Source organism: Podarcis melisellensis (assembly GCF_964234715.1).
Source record: "Podarcis melisellensis genome assembly, chromosome: 6".
Classification (NCBI taxonomy): Eukaryota; Metazoa; Chordata; class Lepidosauria; order Squamata; family Lacertidae; genus Podarcis; species Podarcis melisellensis.
In genome coordinates this window covers 88974665-88987840 of record NC_138538.1, presented here as the reverse complement: position 1 = coordinate 88987840, position 13176 = coordinate 88974665, and positions in this window count along the sequence as shown.

Below are 13176 nucleotides of genomic sequence, written 5' to 3'. Positions count from 1 at the left end.
CAAACTGTTGCAAACCATCCCCTGAAAGGTTTTTCGGTGGAAACAGATGTGTTTTTATCATCGGAAACAGAATTAGCCCTCAATGTCTGAACAACTTTTTTTAAAAAAATCCCTAAGCCGCGCGGTCACAATTTCTTCAAAATTTCTGACGTTCTTAAATTCACTCAAAAGGTTTTTCTGTGGAAACAGATGTGTTTTTATCATCGGAAACAGAATTAGCCCTCGATGTCTGAACAACTTTTTTAAAAAAAAAATCCCTAACCCGCCGGTTAGAATTTCTTCAAAATTTCTGACGTTCTGCAATTCACTCAAAAATGGTGCCAAACTGTTGCAAACCATCCCCTGAAAGGTTTTTCCAGTGGAAACAGATGCGTTTTTATCATCGGAAACAGAATTAGCCCTCGATGTCTGAACAACTTTTTTTTGAAAAAATCCCTAAGCCGCGCTCTCACAATTTCTTCAAAATTTCTGACGTTCTGCAATTCACTCAAAAATGGTGCCAAACTGTTGCAAACCATCCCCTGAAAGGTTTTTCGGTGGAAACAGATGTGTTTTTATCATCGGAAACAGAATTAGCCCTCAATGTCTGAACAACTTTTTTTAAAAAAATCCCTAAGCCGCGCGGTCACAATTTCTTCAAAATTTCTGACGTTCTTAAATTCACTCAAAAGGTTTTTCGGTGGAAACAGATGTGTTTTTATCATCGGAAACAGAATTAGCCCTCGATGTCTGAACAACTTTTTTTTTGAAAAAATCCCTAACCCGCCGGTTAGAATTTCTTCAAAATTTCTGACGTTCTGCAATTCACTCAAGAATGGTGCCAAACTGTTGCAAACCATCCCCTGAAAGGTTTTTCGGTGGAAACAGATGCGTTTTTATCATCGGAAACAGAATTAGCCCTCGATGTCTGAACAACTTTTTTTACAAAAATCCCTAAGCCGCGCGGTCACAATTTCTTCAAAATTTCTGACGTTCTGCAATTCACTCAAAAATGGTGCCAAACTGTTGCAAACCATCCCCTGAAAGGTTTTTCCAGTGGAAACAGATGTGTTTTTATCATCGGAAACAGAATTAGCCCTCGATGTCTGAACAACTTTTTTTTGAAAAAATCCCTAAGCCGCGCTCTCACAATTTCTTCAAAATTTCTGACGTTCTGCAATTCACTCAAAAATGGTGCCAAACTGTTGCAAACCATCCCCTGAAAGGTTTTTCGGTGCAAACAGGTGGGTTTTTATCATCAATCAATCAATCAATCAAACCTTTATTGCATTAGCATACAGCCATAGCAGGATAAGACAAAAAAAATGCTAGAGACAAGCAACCAAACAAGATTCAAAACGATATTACTGGCGTTATGACATTTAAATTACCCTAAGACAATAATGTAAAGATTTAGTTGCCAGTGCCGGGAATCTAAAATGCGGATGTATTGGAAAAAAATTAAGGACTTTTTGCAAAAATATCATAAGTTGTATGAATGTTAAAAATCTGCATGTTTTGGAATTTAGCTCCCGCAACTAGATTGAGAAAACAGGAAGATAAGATATTGTTAGAAAAAGTTGAAGTTTAAAGTTAGCATATTCTTTATTCTAAGGCATAGATTTTGGTTAAAAGATACTTTAAAATTAAAAGTAAAATATATTGAAAGATATAATTAAGATACGAAACAAGGTAATAATTTGCTGATAGGTTTTATTGTAAAGAACGCAGGGGGAGGGAGATGTGGGGAAGTCTTGTTAATAACTTAAAAATGTATTTTGAAAGTTGGAGTATTATTTTTTCTTCTTTTTTCTTGTCTTAAACTGAAAATGTAATAAAAATGTTAAAAAAAATAAATAAATAAAATGCGGATGTATATAAAGCATATGATGGCCCCAAAATAGGCTCGGCACATTAAGTTAAAAAGGTAATAAAGGATTAAAACAGGTCCAGGTCTAGGACACACTGCCCAGTCAGGGTAGCCCTGAGTTTCAAAGCCTGCACTATAAAGATTGCCACCCCACGTGAAATTTGGGGGTTTGCGTCCACAAGAAGTGATTTCAAGCAGTCTTCCTTAGATGTGATGGTGGACGGGATCAAGAGGAGAAGCTTAGTTCTTATTAGCTCATAAATAGGGCAGTAGAAAAAGAAATGTATGAAGTCCTCTACTTCATTCATTGTGCATGGACATAGACGCTGAGTGATAGGGGTCTTAGAATAAATCCCCTGTAAGAAGGCCGTGGGTATAGAATGGAAACGGGCCATGGTAAACGCTCTTCTCAAATTGGGCTCCGTCAGGTCTATCAAGTAGTTGGCAAGTGATCTTACCACTTTCACTTTAGGGAGCCACATGGAGAGGCGAGCTGTGGTGGACTGTGCCCGGTCCATGGCCTCGTCTCTTGTAAGAATCCAGGCCCGGATTTTATGTTGATCCCAAGATGACAGTGTGTCAAGAACTGGGAGGGAGTAGCGTGCAGTAATAGTCTCCATGGCCTTGGACCATTTGTTGGTATGAGAACAAGTTAAAAAGGCTTGCCTGGCTAGTAGGGAATCTGGGGCTTTGATTAATTTACAATAAAAACTGATAATTCTAATGTGGGCTCTCGCAACAATGGAAGAAGAAGAAGAAGAAGAAGAGTTTGGATTTGATATCCCGCCTTTCACTCCCTTTAAGGAGTCTCAAAGCGGCTAACATTCTCCTTTCCCTTCCTCCCCCACAACAAACACTCTGTGAGGTGAGTGGGGCTGAGAGACTTCACAGAAGTGTGACTGGCCCAAGGTCACCCAGCAGCTGCATGTGGAGGAGCGGAGACGCGAACCCGGTTCCCCAGATTAGAGACTACCGCTCTTAACCACTACACCACACTGGCTCAGTGGAGAGGAGGCCCAGTTCTGTTCTTAACTGTGCAGCAACCGAGCCCTTGGGGAGACCCAGTAACTTCCGTGCAAAAGTGTTTTGTAGAATCTCGAGCCGTTGTAGTGTTTTTAAATTCCACCCCCAGATTTCAACCCCATACAGTAACATCGGGAGGACTTTGCTGATAAATGCTTTTCTGATTGGTGGAACCAACTGGCCGCCTTTTGCATAGAAGAATTTCTCCAAGGCTTTGATGGTTCTACGGGCAGCCAGGATGGTCATATTTAGGTGAGCTGACCAGCTAAGCCCATGCTGAAAAGTGATACCCAAATACTTGAATGCTGAACAATATTCAATAGAGTGGCCCTCTAAATTCCAAAATTTCTTCCGAATTTCCGTGCCAAAAGTAAGAATTTTGGTTTTGGCAATATTGACTTTGAGGGAGTTGGTATCACAATATGTCATGAGCCCTCTGAGCATGTTGTTTAAGCCCTGCTTGGTTAAAGTCAGTATCACCATGTCATCCGCATAGAGTAATATGGGGATCTTGCGCTGTTGTAAAGAGGGGGCAGATTGGTTTAGGGCCTTCATGGTTGTAACGATGTCATTGATGTAGAAATTAAATAGAAAAGGGGCCAAGATGCAGCCCTGTTTGACCCCTTTATTCAGAGGGAAAGAATCAGAAAGCGCTCCCAGAGGGCCAAATTTTACTCTGGCCGATATGTCATTATGAATTTCCATAAGAAGGTGGAGGAGTCTCTTATCTATGTTGGTGTAACTAAGCTTCTGCCATAGCCTATCTCTAGGGATGGAGTCAAAAGCGGAGGTCAGGTCCACAAAGGCCATGTGTAGTTTACAGTTGAACCTGTTTAGGTATTTATCAATCAGGGTAGATAGAACAAGACATTGGCCAGATGTACTATGACCTTTACGGAAGCCAGCCTGTTCCGGGTGGAATAGCTTTGTTTCTTCTGCCCACTCGATTAATTTCTCTAGCAAAAATCTAGAGTAAACCTTGTATGATATGTCCAGCAGGCTGATAGGTCGATAGTTACGTGGATCTTGTGGGTCCCCCTTTTTATGTATTGGGATGACTATGCTCTGTTTCCAGTTAGGTGGAATCTTAAGAGTAGCATTAATAGTGGTAAAGAGAGATGCTAAGATAGGGGCCCACCACATCTGGTTCAATAAAAATACCTCAGGTGGAATCATATCCTCCCCCGGGGATTTATCCCCTGATAGCATGCTGATTAGTTGTAAACATCTCTCTGGGGAAACTGGTTCCCAGGTGGGCAAGGCAGATGCTGGAAGAGTGGAGACTATGATTACTTCGGGATCTGGGGCGGAATACATCTGAGCAAAGTGAGAGTGCCAACTGGCTGCTGTGATGTTATTAACGATGAATGAGTGGGGTCTTAAACCTGCATTAATTAAATTCCAGAATTTCTTGTCGTCATGGGTTTTAATGGCCACTGACAGCACCGTCCAGCATTCTTTCGCAAAGAGCAATTTCTTATGTTGAAGCAGCTTCTTGTAGTATGAACGAAATTGGGCTAACTCCCTGATTTTGCTCTGGGAGCTGTCTGATTTCATATCAGACTGAAGAAATCTAAGCCAGCTTCTGCACTGTTTGCATTCTTGGTCGAACCAAGTTTGATTCTTCCAGGTTAGAATCGCACGGGGAGGTTTCGTGAGTGAAGGAAGCAAGTAGGCTAGAATTTGCTGGAAAGTTGAGAAATGATTCACATTCATTGTTAACAGCTGAGCTTTCAAGGCTAGGATCTCAGGGGAATTTAGGAGGACTTTTATGTCTTGCTCCAGATAGGTATCCCACTTCTTACGTCCGGGGGCTAAGATCAGAGGGTCCTGGAGGTGGAGTGAGCTGGGAAGCCCCAGCTGTGTGTGGAGGAAGGAGATGGCGATTGGAAGGTGGTCACTTTCGGTTCTGTTGAACACATTGAAACAATATGCCTTATCATTAAATGCCGAGGAGGACCAGATGTAGTCTATAACGCTTGCCCCTCTCGATCCTAGAAAAGTATAGAATCCCCCGGACCAGTCTTTGGGTGTGCCATGCAAGCTGTGCAGCCCACTGTTTATGGTAAACTCCATTAGTATGATGCCAGCCCTATTGATGGTCTTATCATGTGAATTCCACGTAGGAAACCACTCCTCTTCTATGAATAATTGCGACTTATGGGTGAATGAGCTTATATCTGCTCCGATTCTGGCATTAAAGTCCCCCATTATAAGGATCTCTGACTTTGGAAATTCAGCCACGGATTTATCGAGGATAAATCTTAGATCCTCCCAAAGCTGATTTGAATGAGAAGGGGAGGAGGTAGATGGATTGTACAAGTTTACACATATGAAGTCCCCAACCGGGCTGTTAGTGATGTGTAAAGTTTGAATGGAATTACTCTCTAACCAAAAGAGAGGAGAGATATTAAGTTGAAGCTCCTGCGAAACAAATGTTACCAGGCCACCACTAGGGCGCCCATACAAATGTGTTTTGGTCGCAGGAATCACAAAGGCGTCATAGCCCAGTAGGGATGGGGGGGGGTGATGATTCTAGGCACCAGGTCTCTTGTATACCCATGATCTGGAATTTCGCTAAGAACTCTTTCATATCCCCACCATCCTGTTTGGACGTCCATCCCGCCACATTCCAGGATAGCACTTTAAAGCAGTTTGAAGAGGGACTATGTGCTAGTCAGTTACTCTGGTTGCTGGTGGGAGAGGCATTGCCAAGGGTCTGAGACAGCGCCAGGCGTGATATTGCCGAAGGTATCGAAGGGGTGGTAATTTGATTGATGTGGCCAGCAGGGTCCTCAATAAGACCTGAGCTGTCTCTTTGCGCTGTGGGTTCCTTAACGTTTATGTATTGGCTTGAAGAGGTTGCGGGTAAATAAGGTTCTACCAAAAGAGGTTGACTGGCAGAGGACGAAGAAGTACAGTCATCTGACTGGGCCGCACTGATTGAAGACTCCAGGTCAGGCATAGAAGAATAGGACAATGACAAATTTCCAAGATGAGGGGTGTTTTGCGCATTGCTCTTTAAGACGGAGGGCGAGGTAGTTGATTGCAGATCTATTAGTGGAGGTGAAGTGGGACTGCATTGCGACGGTGTATTAGGAGCTTCCACCAGGCAGACTGCCATATCATCCGTTATTGGAGTCCCAGTATTTGGCAGGGATTTCTCGGGTGTTAGTTCCTTCATGACTGCGTTCCTTTGATTTAGTAGGTTACTATGCCCAGATTTTGAGGAGTTTTTTTCTTGTAGTACATGTGTAAATTGCTGCTTGAGTATATCAAGCCTGTTTATAACTTCCTGCTGTTCTACTAATGGCAACTCGCCATAGGATGAAATAAGGCCCCTCTCCTCTGACGCAGCCAGATGGCTGGGCCCACTTTGGTCATACTTCTCTGTTACTGGAGTAGATAAACCAGGAAGCTTGGGCTGAGAGGGAGGGTGAGGTTCCCGGGTGGACAGCTTGAGTTTCAAGACTATGTCGCGCCAGTCTGGTGAGCGGATACCTTTTTGTACAATGTTACGGAAAAGAGGTGTAATCCTGGTGTCATGAAAGACTCTTGTTGGGAAGATGCCCCAGGTGGCCAAAAACGCTTTACGCCTAACCAGTATGGACGGAATTTTTGGTGACTGGAAGGAGAGCAGTACTTTTTGGAACCGAAGGTGGTAGTTCAAAAGTTTCACTGAGCTAAGATCTATTAGCGGAGGCCAAATCTGAAGGAGTTGCCTTAGATGATCTTTGCTATCTCTCAGATTATTCCACCTTGGGGACCTGGGGTCACTGCTGCATATAGTTAGGCAAATTTTGTTTGCTTGATGTTATGCAATGCAGTGAAAAATGGTGCCCAGCTCTTACAAATGCTCCCCTGAAAGGTTTTTTGGTGGAAACTGAAGGGTCTTTATCATCGGAAACAGAATTAGCCCTCGACGACTGAACTTGTGGAAAAACATTTTTTTGAAAAAAATCTCTAATCTGCGCGGTCACAATTTCAGCAAAAATCTGACATTCTGCAGTTCACTCAAAAATGGTGCCCAGCTGTTGCAAATGCTCCCCTGAAATGTTTTACGGTGGAAACAGAATTCTTTTTATCATCGGACAAAGAATTAGCCCTCGACGACTGAACGTGCGGAATAACATTTTTTTGAAAAGCCTAAGATCACAATTTCAGCAAAAATCTGACGTTCTGCAATTCACTTAAAAATGGTGCCAAGCTGTTCCAACTGCTCCTCAGAGACGTTTTTCGGTGGAAACAGAAGGCTTTTTAAAACAGGAACAAATATCTGCCCTTCACAATTTAACGTGCGTAAAAACCTTTTTTAAAACAGAAGGGTTTTTATCATTGGACAAAGAATTAGCCCTCGATGACTGAATTTGTGGAAAAACTTTTATAAAAAAAAAAAATCCTAAGCCGCCGGTCACAATTTCAGCAAAAATCTGACGTTCTGCAATGTAGTGAGAAATGCTGCCCAGCTGTTACAAATGCTCCCCTGAAAGGTTTTTCGGTGGAAACAGAAGGGCCTTTATCATCGGAAACAGAATTAGCCCTTGACAACTGAACTTGCGGAAAAACATTTTTTTGAAAAGATCCCTAAGCCGCGCAATCACAATTTCAGCAAAAATCTGATGTTCTGCAATTCACTTAAAAATGGTGTCCAGCTGTTCCAAATGCTCCCCAGAGACGTTTTTCAGTGGAAACAGAAGGCTTTTTATCACAGGACCAGAAATATGCCCTCCATAATTTAACCTGCGGAAAACCTTTTTTTTTTGAAATCATCCCTAAACTGCGCAGTTACAATTTCCACAAAAATCTGACGTTCTGCAATTCACTCAAAAATGGTGCCCAGCTGTTGCAAATGCTCTCCGGAAGGTTTTTCGGTGGAAACAGCAGGGTTTTTATCATCGGAAACAGAATTAGCCCTCGACGACTGAACTTGCGGGAAAACGTTTTTTGAAAAAATCCCTAAGCCGCGCGGTCACAATTTCAGCAAAAATCTGACGTTCTACAATTCACTCAAAAATGGTGCCCAGCTGTTGCAAATGCGCCCCTGGAAGGTTTTTCGGTGGAAACAAAAGGCTTTTTATCACAGGACCACAAATCTGCCCTCCACAATTTAACCTGCGGGAAAACTTTTTTTAAAAAAAATCCCTAAGCCACGCGGTCACAATTTCAGCAAAAATCTGACGTTCTGCAATGCAATGAAAAATGGTGCCCAGCTGTTACAAATGCTCCCCTGAAAAGTTTTTCGTTGGAAACAGGAGGGTTTTTATCATCGGAAACAGAATTAGCCCTCGACGACTGAACTTGCGGAAAAACTTTTTTTGAAAAAATCACTCAAAAATGGTGCCCAGCTATTGCAAATGCTCCTCTGAAAGGTTTTTCGGTGGAAACAGAAGGCTTTTTATCGAAAGTGGAAATCAACCCAAAAACGTTTTCCGACCACAATGCTGTAAGGATGGAGATGAAGCAAATAACAACTGGTTCTTTCAGATGGGGAATGAATGACACCTTATTTAGAGATGAAGAAGTGTATAAAAAGGCCCCAAAACTCTGAGAGACTTTTTAGAAATAAATATGAAGACCAATGTGGAAAAAAGAGTAATCTGGGACGCAAGCAAAGCTGTTATGAGAGGGTTTTTGATACAACAAAATGCAATAAAGAAGAGAAGCCATAATGAGAAACAGATAAAATCTTGGAGAAGATAAGAAAGGGGGAAAAGAAACTAAGAGCGAAACCAAAGTCTCAAGAGATTTTGAGAGAAATCAAGTTATATCAAACACAATATATGGAATTGATGAATCAAGAAATAGAATGGAAGATTAAACAAATGAGGCAAAAGACATTTGAATCCGCAGATAAATGTGGTAAACTATTGGCTTGGCAAATGAGGAAAAGACAAAAATTAAATACGGTTACAAACTTAGAAGTGGAAGGAAAGAACATTTATAACCCAATTGAGATCAGAAATTGTTTCCAGAGGTACTTTAAACAATTATACTCACAAGGGCCACAGAATGAAATGGACATAGACCGATTTCTTGAGACAAATGGATTACAAAAAAATTCCCATAAAGTAAAATACTGTTGAATCATAAAATAACTGAACAGGAAATAGAAGGTGCCATTCAAAACATGCAATTGGGCAAGTCTCCGGGACCGGATGGGCTGACTTCCAGATATTATAAAGCTTTGAAGGAGTGGCTACTACAACCTTTGAAGGAAGTCTGCAATGAAATTCTGGAGGGGAAAAGGGCACCAGAAACGTGAAAAGAGGCTTATATTACACTTATGCCGAAAACAGAGACTGAAAAGACTCAACTTAAGAACTACCACCCCATTTCGTTATTAAATGTGGATTACAAAATTTTTGCTGACATTTTGGTTAAGAGATTGAAAAAAGTGTTGATGGAGGAGATTCATGGAGACCAAGCGGGCTTTCTCCCGGGAAGACACTTGTCAGATAACGTGAGGAATATAATTGACATTTTGGAAAAATTGGAAGTGAACATAAACACTAAAGCAGTTTTGATATTTGTGGATGCGGAGAAAGCCTTTGACAATATTTCTTGGAGTTTTATGAAAAAGAATCTTCAGGGGATGGGGGTAGGCCAAGGATTTGAAAACGGTATAGGTGCAATATATTCTGAGCAAAAAGCTAAATTAATCGTAAATAATGTGGTTACGGAAGAATTCAAGATAGAAAAAGGGACACGTCAGGGGGTGCCCAATTTCCCCATTACTTTTTATATCAGTCCTGGAGGTTTTGTCGAACATGATCAGAAGGGACCGGTTGGTTAAAGGTATACAGGTCGGAGCTAAACAGTGCAAATTGAGAGCATTTGCAGATGACCTTGTACTAACATTACAAAAGCCAGAATCTAGTACTAAAAGGGTTTTAGAATTAATTCAAGAGTTTGGTCAAGTAGCAGGATTTAAACTGAATAAGTCAAAACCTAAGGTTTTAGAGAAAAACTTAACAGCTATTGAAAAAGAGAGGTTTCAGAATGAGACAGGTTTAAATGTGGTTAAGAAGGTGAAATATTTGGGGATTAATATGACAGCCAAAAATGTTAATTTGTTTAAAGATAATTATGAGAAATGTTGGATAGAAGTGAAAAAAGATTTAGAAATCTGGTCAAACTTGAAGCTTTCCTTGTCTGGTCGAATTGCGGTTATAAAGATGAATGTATTGCCTAGAATGCTGTTTTTGTTCCAAACATTGCAAACTGTGGACAAATTGGACTGTTTCAAGAAGTGGCAGAAAGATATTTCTAGATTTGTCTGGCAGGGCAAGAAGCCCAGAATAAAATTTAAGATATTAACTGATGCAAAGGAAAGGGGTGGATTTGCCCTGCCAGACTTCAAACTTTACTATGAATCAGCAGCATTCTGCTGGTTGAAAGACTGGCTGCTTCTCGAGAATACAGACATTTTGGATTTAGAAGGTTTTAACAATATTTTTGGGTGGCATGCATATTTGTGGTATGACAAAGTTAAAGCTCACAAAGCATTTAAAAACCATATTGTCAGGAAAGCATTGTATAATGTTTGGGTTAAATACAAAGACTTGTTGGAAAATAAAATCCCAAGGTGGTTGTCGCCAAGGGAGGCAAAGGCTGTGAAAAGACTTAATATGGAGTCCAAATGGCCGAAATATTGGGAAATATTGGAACAAGAAGGAGACAAATTGAAATTGCAGAGTTTTGAGAAATTAAAAGATAAAGTGCGAGACTGGCTTCATTATTATCAAATAATGGAGGTTTATAAGTTGGACAGGAAAATTGGCTTCCAGGTGGAAAAATCAAAATTGGAAACAGAATTGTTAGAACCAAAAAGTAAGAATTTGTCAAAGATGTATAACTTGCTGTTGAAATGGAATACGCAGGATGAAACGGTTAAATCAGCTATGATTAAATGGGCACAAGATGTTGGTCATAACACTATGTTTGCTGACTGGGAACAGTTGTGGACCACTGGCATGAAATTTACGGCATGCAATGCCTTAAGAGAGAATATTATGAAAATGATTTATAGGTGGTACATGACCCCAGTCAAGCTTGCAAAAATCTACCATCGGCCCGATAATAAATGTTGGAAATGTAAAGAAAATGAAGGTACATTCTTTCACCTTTGGTGGACGTGCCCAAGGATTAAGGCTTTCTGGGAAATGATATATAATGAAATGAAAAAGGTATTTAAATATACCTTCCTGAAGAAACCAGAGGCCTTTCCCCTGGGCATGGTCAGCCAATTGGTGTCAAAGAAGGATAGAACATTTTTTATGTATGCAACAACAGCAGCAAGAATACTCATCGCAAAGTATTGGAAGACACAAGATTTACCCACCCGGGAAGAATGGCAGATGAAGTTGATGGACTACATGGAACTGGGGAAATGACTGGCAGAATCCGAGACCAGGGAAGAGAGACGGCGGAAGAAGATTGGAAGAAATTTAAGGACTATCTTGGGAAATATTGTAAAATTAATGAGTGTTAGAATGATGTTGGATTAGAAATTAAGTGGTCTACAGCTGTAATGATTAAGTAAAAAGAAAAGAAAGGTTGAAAATTAAATGGAAATTAAGGGTGAGGATTTGCTGAATTAATAATTAGAATTGGAATACACAAAGGGGAGGTATGAGGAGGTCTGGGAAGTAAGGTATAAGAAAATAAGGGAATGAAATTTTACTTGTTTTTCTTAAATTGTTTTTAATTTTGTATTTTTTCATATTTGATATGGTTTTTTCGTTTGTGTTTTGTTTTTATTGTTGTCTTTTTTGTAAAATTTTTGAAATGTCAATAAATATCTTATAAAAAAACAAAAAAGGCTTTTTATCATAGGACAAAGAATTAGCCCTCGACGACTGAACTTGTGGAAAAACATTTTTTTGAAATAATCCCTAAAACGTGCGGTCACAATTTCAGCAAAAATCTGACGTTCTGCAATTCCCTCAAAAGTGGTGCCCAGCTATAGCAAATGCTCCCCTGAAAGGTTTTTCGGTGGAAACAGAAGGGTCTTTATCATTGGAAACAGAATTAGCCCTCGACGACTGAACTTGCGGAAAAACCTTTTTTTGAAAAAATCCCTAAGCCGTGCGGTCACAATTTCAGCAAAAATCTGACGTTCTGCAATTCAGTCAAAAATGGTGCCCAGCTGTTACAAATGCTCCCCTGAAATGTTTTTCGGTGGAAACAGAAGGCTTTTTATCACAGGACCAGAAATATGCCCTACAGAATTTAACCTGCGGGAAAACCTTTTTTTAAAAAAATAATAATCCCTAAACCGCGTGGTCACAATTTCAGCAAAAATCTGACGTTCTGCAATTCAATCAAAAATGGTGCCCAGCTGTTGCAAATGCTCCCCTGAAAGGTTTTTCGGTGGAAACAGAAGGCTTTTTATCATCGGAAACAGAATTAGCCCTTGACGACTGAACTTGCGGAAAAACTTCTTTTTGAAAAAATCCCTAAACCGCGCAGTCACAATTTCAGCAAAAATCTGACGTTCTGCAATGCAGTGAAAAATGGTGCCCAGCTGTTGCAAATGTTCCCCTAAGCCGCGCGGTCACAATTTCAGCAAAAATCTGATGTTCTGCAATTCACTCAAAAATGGTGCCACGGCCACAGGCTAATGCTGCCTGTGGTTTTCCTGCCTGGGTCTCCGCTTCGCCGTAGCGGACTACCCGTTTCTGCGGAGCTTCCCCTTCACCGGGTGAAGAGGTCCGCCATTGCTGTTCGCGCCGCCCCGGAATGTTAAAGTGATGCAGGATAGGGAGACAATGTGGCATTAGTGACAAAGCTGAAAAAATGTGCAAAGAAGTTTTATGAACAACAAGTAAAGAAACACAGTTGAATTAATCAAATGATGGGGGATTAGAACATAAGTGGACAGCAGTGGGAATGGTTAATTTAAAAGAAATTAAGAAATATTAAAATCAGTTAAAATAGAGGAAGAATTTGCTGAAACTAAATTGGAAATTTGAATACAGGAAAGGGAGATGTGAGGAAGTCAGGAAAGTAAGCTATATGAAATTAAGATTTGAACGTATATATTTTGTTTGGTTTTTGTGTTTTTTATTGTTTATTGTTTGTTGTTGTGTTATTTTGTCTTGTTTGTTACTATAAACCTGTTGAAACTTTAATAAAAATCTTTTTAAAAAAAGAAAAGTTTTTCGGTGGAAACAAAAGAAATCTCTAAGCCGCGCGGTCACAATTTCAGCAAAAATCTGACGTTCTGCAATTCACTCAAAAATGTTGCCCAGCTGTTGCAAATGCTCCCCTGAAATGTTTTTCAGTGGAAACAGAAGGGATTT